The sequence below is a fragment of the Danio rerio genome, chromosome 18 (assembly GCF_052040795.2).
Source record: "Danio rerio strain M-AB ecotype USA chromosome 18, GRCz13ab, whole genome shotgun sequence".
Taxonomy (NCBI): Eukaryota; Metazoa; Chordata; class Actinopteri; order Cypriniformes; family Danionidae; genus Danio; species Danio rerio.
Window position 1 is genome coordinate 38,302,711 of NC_141038.1, and position 10,251 is coordinate 38,312,961.

Below are 10,251 nucleotides of genomic sequence, written 5' to 3' on the forward strand. Positions count from 1 at the left end.
AATGATTTTATGGGTCTAAAATTTTATTTGTAATTGTCATAAAAAGTTCTTAAGTCTTAAATTGAACTCTGTGAAACCTGCAGAAACCCTGATCCATATATTTTACACAGCGGATGCCCTTCCAGCCACAACCCAACAATGGGAAACACCTATACACTCTTGCCTTCGCACACATACACCATGGCCAATTTAGCTTATTTAATTCACCCATACTACATGTCTTTGGACGTGTGGGGGAAACCGGAGCACCCTGAGGAAACCCACGCAAACACAGGGAGAACATGCAAACTCCACACAGAAATTCTGAATGACCCAGCCGGAGCTTGATCCGGTGACCTCCTTGCTGTGAGGCGATCATACTACCCACTGGGCCACCGTGATGCCTTTGATGCAAGTTGCTTCTAAATAAAATCACTTATTAAAGCTTTAAGTTAGACTAGCTGAGGATTTCAATGAGTGTCTTATAAAGAGTGAATGGACAATAGAGGTTTCCTGCATTGATTTAGCCAGTAAACATGGTTTTAAAAAATGTGAATTAATGTAAACATAAGACTTTATCAAAAGAATATTCAACAGATTATCAACATCTGAGCCCACAGCAGCAGCTCTTTATAGTTCATTATTTACTGTTTAAATCAGTTTTCCTATGAATGTGGTATTTATTTAAAGAAATCTGACTTTTCCAGTCTACAAATGTGGGCTATTATTGTAAATAGTGGAGCATTTTTTAAGCTATATGTAGCATTTCAGTGAACACGCTTGGTGTGAACAGGTCTTTAAGTTTTAAATTTCAACTTGTTTTTCCAGTTTCTTTAGAGCAGAGTACAATACGCTTTTAGGCTTCATTTTGTCTTTATGTAGTAGGTTATTCTGTGTATGCGTTGAAAAGATTTTGTACCCTTAGAGTAGATCTCCTGAGATTCTCCTCGAATAACAGATTTCGTAAAGAAATGACATCATACCTTTCTTGGCATTTATAATGCTGTCATCATGTGGTAAATGATAGGACTTTTGGACTAGAACTGTTGGCATTTGATGCTCCGACAGACGTGTCCTGCTGATGTAATATTTGGAGGTTAAAATGCCTCAGACGGCCACTAGAGGTCACTGTAGAGCTGCGAAAAAACGATGCCTTCACATCATATGCGTTGACAGTGTATGTAATGTGACACAACTTAACTGTTCATATGTAAAATACTTGTTTAAATAAACCTGCATTACAAACCAGCTTTATATTGTTTGTGCTTTTTTGTTCACCATTTATGTGTATATGGTAGTCAGTAGTGATCTTGCTGTTGTTTTTTCAAAGCTTTGAATGTAAAGCTTTTACTTTAGATGCATATTGTATTGACTTTACAATGGTCACACAGAATGTTCAAGTCTTTCTGACAATAAGCAAAATAGATTCACCCTTTGACCACATCACTTTCCCAGCCATCCAAACCCCTTCTCTCCAAACCAACTCATGTCCATGGCCCATGCCATTTTACAAATTGCAATCAAAATACCGGGAAAGATTAATACAAGTTAATTTAAACATAAATGCAGGTAATTAGAGCTCTTAGGTCATCAGAGGTGTAAAGATTCAGGTCTTAAGTTCTGCCATCTTTAATGCCTTCTTCCTTTCTATCAGTTTGTCTGCAGTTGCTTTCTTTGCCTCTAGAGTTGAGTCTTTTGCTTTATTTATTCTGGCTGTTGAAAGTTCTAACATTATATATCATAAGCCTGAAGCAGCCAATGCCGTACAGGTAAAGAAATAGGCAGGTGCCATCTTTGGGCCATCATTAACTTTTTGTTTTCCTGGTCTTTTTATCAGTTATTTTTTTCCGCACAGGATAGTTTAGACAGGCAGTTCAAAATCAGCAATGTGTATTAGGAAGTTGCAGAGACTTTTAAGTATGGTGATGTACTTCCAACTGAAAGAGTAGTATGGCTATCTTTTTGTCCATCAATCCCTTTTAACAAACTAATGGTTGTGGTTACGAATTTTGTGGCTGACTGACATCAATGGAGAAGGACCACCAATCTAAACGCTGAAACTTTTTTTTCAGTGGATTAACCTTCAGAGATTGTTCACCTAAAGAATAACCATGTGCGCTAGCTAGATAAACAGTGCAACTTTTGATTTTACACAGACTTTATTTTTATTTTTTTTTTTGAAAAATACAATACTTAAAGTACCAAAGCCGTTTTTCTTAAATCATCCAAATTTGCAATTTTCATACATCTGAAATATTTAGAAATCTGAAACATCAAAACAAATAATTCATTGCCCCATCATCAAAGCTTTCCTATTACAAAGTTATTTTTGTTTTAAAAGGTCCAGACCTAGGAAACTATCAAATCATTTTCTTAATATTCGTCTATCAGTCCAAGTTTTTATAAGTATATTGTCAAAATGTTGAATGTATTCTGATTGTATGTATTCTGATTGAATGTATTCTGATTGAGACAAATGGTCTCATTTGAAATCGTTTTTATTATTTTTCACCGTCTTGGGATTATAGCTGTCTGAGAATGAGAAAGCTTTCAGATTTCATCCAAAATATCTGTAAGACACTGTAAGTGGTGATCATAAGGCATAACACTGACATGAAACCTTTAAAATCATGACATGACACATCTCATGAACATGAAGATTGCATGCATGCATTTGACAACTGTTATTAAGTGTCATGAGCTCAGTTACGATATTATTAAATCAAAATTGACATTGTTTGAGACGTCTTTATGACAGCTTAACATTACCAAGACAATATAACTGTTATAAACCTGTCTTAAACTGGATTGTCATGAGGCTTATACAATTATCATTAGTGTATTTTTGATTGATCACACAGTGGAGCAAAATAAAATTGTAATTTAAAAAAAAATCTCAGTGAAGGTGCCAATACTCTTAAATTATTATATGAAATATGATGAGTAATAACTTATATACAGTTGAAGTCAGATTTATTTGCCCCCGTTTATTTTTTTCCCCAATTTCTGTTTTACAGAGAGCTGATTTTTTTCAACACATTTCTATACATAATAGTTTTAATAACTCATTTCTAATAACTGATTTATTTTATCTTTTCCATGAAGACAGTGAATAATATTTGACTAGATATTTTTCAAAACACTTCTATACAGCCTAAAGTGACATTTAAAGGCTTAACTAGGTTAATTAGGTTAACTAGACAGGTTAGGGTAATTAGGTGAGTTATTGTAGTAAGAGTGGTTTGTTCTGTAGACTATAGAAAAAAAATAGCTTAAAGGGGCTAATAATTTTGACCTTAAAATGGTTTTTAAAAAATTAAAGCTGCTTTTATTCTAGCCAAAATAAAACAAATAAGACTTTATCTAGAAGAAAAAATATTATCAGACATACTGTGAAAATTTCCTTGCTCTGGTAAACATCATTTGGGGAATATAAAAAAGAAAAAAAATATATATATATGTGTGTGTATATGTATGTATGTATGTATATATATATATATATATATATATATATATATATATATATATATATATATATATATATATATATATATATACATATATATATATATATATATATATATATATATACATATATATATATATATATATATATATATATATATACATATATATATATATACACACACACATATATATATATATATATATATATATATATATATATATATATATATATATATATATATATATATATATATATATATCAGGGGTGGCGAACCTGTTTGGCATGATGAGCCAAAAAAAAAACTTTTATCACTGCAAAGAGCCACACAACAGATGCGCAAACCACAGTATATCTGTCACAATAACTTATACACCTAATTATATAACGCAATAGTTTTCATGGATTTAAATTAGCCTACCTCATTTTACTTGACTCAGTGGGACACCTGACATTCCTTGGTTTCCACAATCTTTTTCAGGTCTGGCTCGTATTCAGTTGTGGCTACTCGTAGTAACTCTTTCACATGTGTGTCAGTAAGAACAGAGCGATGCTTTGATTTCACTAGTTTCAGTGTCGAAAAAAGTGATTCACAGACATAAGTTGACCCAAACATTGACAACAGTTTGAGTGCAGCCTGTTTGACATTGGGATATCTCTCAACGGGCACAATCTTCCAAAACTCCATGGTTCCTTCCCTCAGGACACTTTTAAGTCTGTCATCCTCAGAAAGTTCAATCATTTCAAGCTGAGATGCTGCTTCATCTTCCACTAAAGGGGCTTTTAAACAGCCTGATTCAGCAGTGAATGGGTTGATCAGAAATGTTATCTGTTGTCTTTTTTGTCGTAGGTTGGAGAATCTTTCCTCAAAACTTTGCTCAAGATTTTCAAGTAGCGTAGCATACCGTGCAGTACTCCCTTTTACAACCTCTGCTTCTTGTCCACTTGCCTTTAACAAGGTTGGAAAATGTGTGTAGTCTCTCTTTTGTAGATGTGTCTTGAACAGCTTTAGTTTGTTGACAAATGCAAAAACACTTTGCACCAGGTCAGGCAGCATCTTTAACTTCCCTTGCAGATCCAAATTCAGTCCATTCAGATAATGCAGCACGTCAACCAAAAAAGCCAAATCTGAAATCCACTGGGGATCATGTAGCTCAGGATAGTCCTTATGTTTCTCTGCGAGGAACAGCTTCACTGGATTCAAAAGCTCAAAGAAACGAGAAAGCATATGTCCTCTTGAAAGCCATCGCACGGCACAGTGAAAAAGCAGATCAGATGGAAGGTCTTCATCAAGTTCATCAATGAGATTTTTGAACTGTCTGTGATTGAGAGCATGTGTGCGTACAAAATTGACAATTTCCAGCACAGGTTTCATAATGTGGTCTAAGTTTAGCTTTTTAGACACCAAGTGCTCTTGATGGATAATACAGTGGAAAGTCCAAAATACTGGAAAACGGTCGTCAGCTTAACACAGCCCTACAAGACCTCTCTCAGATCCCAGCATGGCTGGAGCTCCGTCCATGACTATGGCTGTTAGTTTTGATAACTGCAAATTTGCTTTCTCAACAGCAGTCATCAGTGTCTCTTTCAGATCGATGCCACGAGTTCTGTCTTTTAGCGGCACTATGTCAAGCAGCTCTTCCCTAATTGTGCAGTCTTCTGACACAAACCGTACAAATATTGCCAATTGTGGCTTGTCTTGAACATCGCAGGACTCATCCAACGCAATGCTAATATACTGGCACTTCTGAAGATCTGACAGTAAATGTGTTTCTACTGAATTGTCAATGTCCGATATTCTCTGTTCAACAGTGTGTCATGACAGTTGAAGGTCCTTTACTGAACGTTTCAAATTTTCATTTTCGGGACAAAGAATAGCAACAGCATCACTGAGGCACTTTTTAACAAATTCTCCTTCAAGGTATGGCTTTTTTGCACGAGCAATGTTCCATGCTAGCTGATATGATGCTAATGTGACCGTCTCTGAATGCTTAGTAAATTTTCGGAAAAACTGAGTTTGCTTTTCTGCCTGACCTTTCAGTGTCTTTACCTTGTGCTTGGGAAGTTCACTGCCTTTGGGAATTTCCCGGGCTATGGCAGAATGAAGAGAGGTGAAATGGCGCTCGAGATTTGAAGCCTTAAAATGTGACAACGAAGTCTGGCATATCAAGCAGAATGGCTTTCCATTTCTTTCAACAAAAAATATAAATCCTCAGATAAAAATGAGATTTTTTTCAGATAAAAATGTTCTGCGCTCATCTTTGTATTTACGCTTAGATGTACGCTTTCCTGACTCTGCCATGACGATTGATATTAACGAACTGCACGTCACTCGTGTTGCGCCCCAATCACACGGGGCTTCAGTGTCAACCCTTGACTGAAGGCGTGTCTGAAGTTAGAGTTGAAACGATCGTCATAGAAGCGTCAGAAAATGAAATTCAGTCAGCAATAGGCCACTGTCTAGCAGGTGTATTTGCATACAGCGATCTGATTGGAAAAATCAGATTGAAATTGAAATTGAAATTTTTTGAAATTGAAAAGTTGAGCTACTCCCAGCTTCTGCAGCGAGCAACGCTGAAGCCCCGTGTGAATGGGGCATTAGTCAATTGGTTAATGTATGTTAAATCGCACAAGAGGTTGAGCCGCACAAAAGCAGAAAGAGACGCAGAAGCCCCGTGTGAATGGGGCGTCAGTCAATTGGTTAATGTATGTTAAATCGCGCGAGAGGTTGAGCCGCACAAGAGCAGTAAAAGAGCCGCAAGCGGCTCGCGAGCCGCGGGTTCGCCACCCCTGATATATATATATATATATATATATATATATATATATATATATATATATATATATATATATATATATATATATATATATATATATATTGAATTTAAAGGACATTTTAATGACAAATTAAATTTCAGAAAAAATATTATTGATGACGTTATAAAATTTATGACAATTATAATGTCCTCATTACAATCATGTTTATGACAGATTTATTACAAGTCTTATTTTTTATAAGATAAGATTTTATGACAAGCCTTTACAATGTCAAGTTATCATAAGAGACATCCCAAATGTCACCTTTGCATTTCATATGAACGATCAGATCACTTAATGACAGTTGTCACAATCTAAATCAAATTCATGACATAAAGGTTTCATGACAGTCATATGAACACCCCCTTCAAGTAAAATGTTACCAAAATAACTTCATTTGAGCTCTGAAGATGAACAAATGCCTTAGGTGATTGGAACGGCATAAGGGTGTGTAATTAACAGCATTATTTTCATTTTTGGTGAACAAACCTTTTAAGGGCAGAACACCTCAGCAACTGTGACTTCACATTAGAGACATTTGACAGCTAAGACAGGAAAAAGACTAATTCAGAGTGTGACCTGCTGGTCTTGAGCACAATGCAGTGAATGAGGGGAAGGCTGGGTATCCTGAGACCCAGCAGGTGTGGAGGGAGGGAGGCTTCAGCTTCATCACGGTCACTGCCGCCATGACACTGGGCTCGTTTCTGTGTTTTAAGAGGACTGAACTTCCTACATTTCCTCACGGACGGGTGGGAACAGGAAGCCAAGATTTATATCCGCCCATTGCCTGTCTGTGAGAGGTCACAGTTCACATTTGTCATACCTACGAGTCTGGCACTCTCACTTTCTGCTGACCTCTCACTCACTTTCACTGTTGTGAAAAGTGCAGTCATTCTGACCCTGGCCAACTCCACTGTGCTGTGCAGGTATTGTTATTTGAAAGCAAATTCTAACACGTTTGTAGAGTTAGGTTCAAAGGTATTTCATTTTCTGGTTTTGTTATTACAAATACTGATACACTGTTAAAATGCTGCGCTCCACGCAATCAATGTGATGGGACAACATGAAGGAATTAAGTTTACTCTGTAGTTTTTAAAAATTTAGGTGCATTGAATGTAAAATAATTAAGTTGCCACCCTAAAACCATAGACTATAAAAGATATGGACGTAGTATCCGTGACGTCACCCATAGGTTTCTGAAGAACGCAAAAGAAGCTACAAGTAGGCGTGGCCAACCGTCGCTATTTCTTTTGCGCATCATCGCACCGACCGAGAATACCAAACAAGGGGTAAGAGGTGGAGCGATGAGCAGAGCTACAGACGCCTCTTTGGGAGAAACTCTTAATACTTCATTACCTGCGACTCATTTGTGTTCTGACCTCATGTGCTTGGTTGTGTATTGTATCAATGTTTAGTCTTAAGTCTTTAAAAACACTATTGTAATACATTGAGCCACTGAACATTGTTCGTATGATGTTTTTAAGAGGAGGAAAATGTGAATTACTCCAACTACTTTCAAATCTAATCTGTGTTAGTAAATGCAAGGCTATTTATGAAATAAGGCACAAAACTGTTTGACAACGCTTCAGATGACTGTTTAATAGCCTACAGCAAATCAATCTGTCAGATTCTGGAGTGCATTACAGGTCAAAAGAAAATTATAAATGATAAATGATCTTAAATAAAACAAATACATTTATAGAAATGGTATAAGTATATCATTTACCTCACGTGAAAGGTTTGTGAGCACAAATAAGTGAACACAGCAGGCCTTATCATCTGATAATTGTAGGATTGCAAATTCCAAAAGGCAACTTACTGTGTAAAGACGCATAAAACAACACAAAAATACGATGTACATGCCGAGTTCAGCGGCTAATCAGCCGGAATCAGCTGAGGTGAAGTGACTGCAACCAGCGAGACCACTCAAGTGTCCACGACCTTAATTATGCAGACTTAGGGCGTATTCACACTATGCTCTCCGAACCGTGCCTAGGCCTGTTTCTCGGTTTGTTTGAGAAGTCTGAGTGCTCTGAATTTGGCTCAGGCACGGTTCACTTGGCCGGCCCTGACCCTGTTGGAAGAAGTGTGCCAAGCACAGGCTCAGGCGCGGTACGCTTGTAGTGTGAGTGCAAAGTGCGACTGAGCTCCAAACTGAAGACAAGACGTGACTTTTAATGGACTTTTTCATGTGGATTTATTAATCATTCTTACTGTTCAATAAACGCAAACTGTCGTGGATTATTAAAGACGCAAACCCCTCACTGCACAACAGCTGCACCTTTAGCATACCTCCTAATACCTATCATCGATGACGTAAGTGTGCTCAGGCAAGAATGTGATGTGAGTGCTGGCCATCGGGAGAGACGGGAGGGGGGACAAGTGTGCTTCGGCCCGGTTCAAGGCAACTGTACATCGTGTGAGTATGCCCTTAAAATAACCTAATATAAAGAAACGGATGAGTTATAAAAAAAATAACAGGTGTCATCAAGGTTATATTAGCTATATGAACCAAAATTGTTTTTAGTACCAGGCTGTTAACACCTTTTTTCTGTTGTAATGTTGGCCATTTTAAAAGTCGGGTCAATAGAAAGCTGCTCTATTATGGAGCCAGGAGTCAGGACCAGCAGAATTTCTATGAATTGCAGTTTCAGTTTTTCCGTATTTGCTTCATGAGGGAGAGCAGGAGGTTGTTTCTGACTGCTAAAAACTGATAATTGTTTCCCGTTCATTTTAAATAAATAGTTTGAACAAGCAGCAAGCATTGTGTAATTGGTACAGAAATTAAACCAAAATAGAGTACTTTGTCAAGTTTTAATTGTACATAACTGCTGTAAATTTGGAAAGGAAAAAACTTCAGTATATTTTTCTTCATTGAATATAGTCAGGCAGCAACAGATCATCTTTTGTGTTCAACAGAAGAAAGAAACCACACGAGGGAGAGTATATGTAAAAAAAAAAATAATAATTTTTTTGCTGCTTGTTCAAACTAATTTAAAATGAGCTGAATCAATTCACAAATCTTGAGTTTTGTTTGAGACAACTTGATTGTTTTATGTTCAGTCCACGTAAATTTGTAAAAACGGTATTACCAGGGCTGTGTATATCGAAGTTGATATTTAGCCTCACCATGTTGACATCGAACATCTAATTTTTACAAGGTGGGTTGTTAGTCCAACGCTCAACCCTCAACCTGGAAGACTAAAACATACACGCATACACTACGGACAATTTAGCTTACCCAATTATCCCATAGCACATGTCTTTGGACTGTGAGGGAAACCTGAGCACCTGGAAGAAACCAACGCAATCTCACAACAATTCGTAACTTTTTGATTCAATGGCTAATTCGTATTAATTTGTCTAATCTAATTCATACAATTTAGTACGATTTACTCATCACCCAATGACGGTTAGGGTTAGAGGTGGGAATGGGTGCCACGTCTCTTTTTTAAAATAGTACTCGTACTGAACTAGTACGAATTAGCCACTAAACTGACAAAATGTAAAATACTTATGTATAATGTTTCCTCGTGAGATCAGGCTGGAGGAAACACAAACACAGGGAGTACATGCAAACTCCACACAGAAATACCTACTGACCCAGCTAAGACTCAAACCAATGACCTTCTTGCTGTAAGAGCTACCCACTATGCCACCATGCGAAAAAGAGCATTAAAAATTGATGCGCACAGCTGATTGGAAAAAAAATGTTCATAAACTACTAAGGAGGGGCGATGCAGTGGTGCAGTAGGTAGTGCTGTCACCTAACAGCAAGAATGTCGCTGATTCGAACCTCCGTTCAGTTGGCGTTTCTGTGTGGAGTTTGCATATTCTCCCTGCATTGTGGGTTTCTTCGGGGTGCTCTGGTTTCCCCCACAGTCCAAAGACATGCGGTGCAGGTGAATTGGGTAGGCTAAATTGTCCGTAGTGTATGAGTGTGTGGAATGGATGTTTCCCAGAGATAGGTTGCGGCTGGTAAGGCGTTC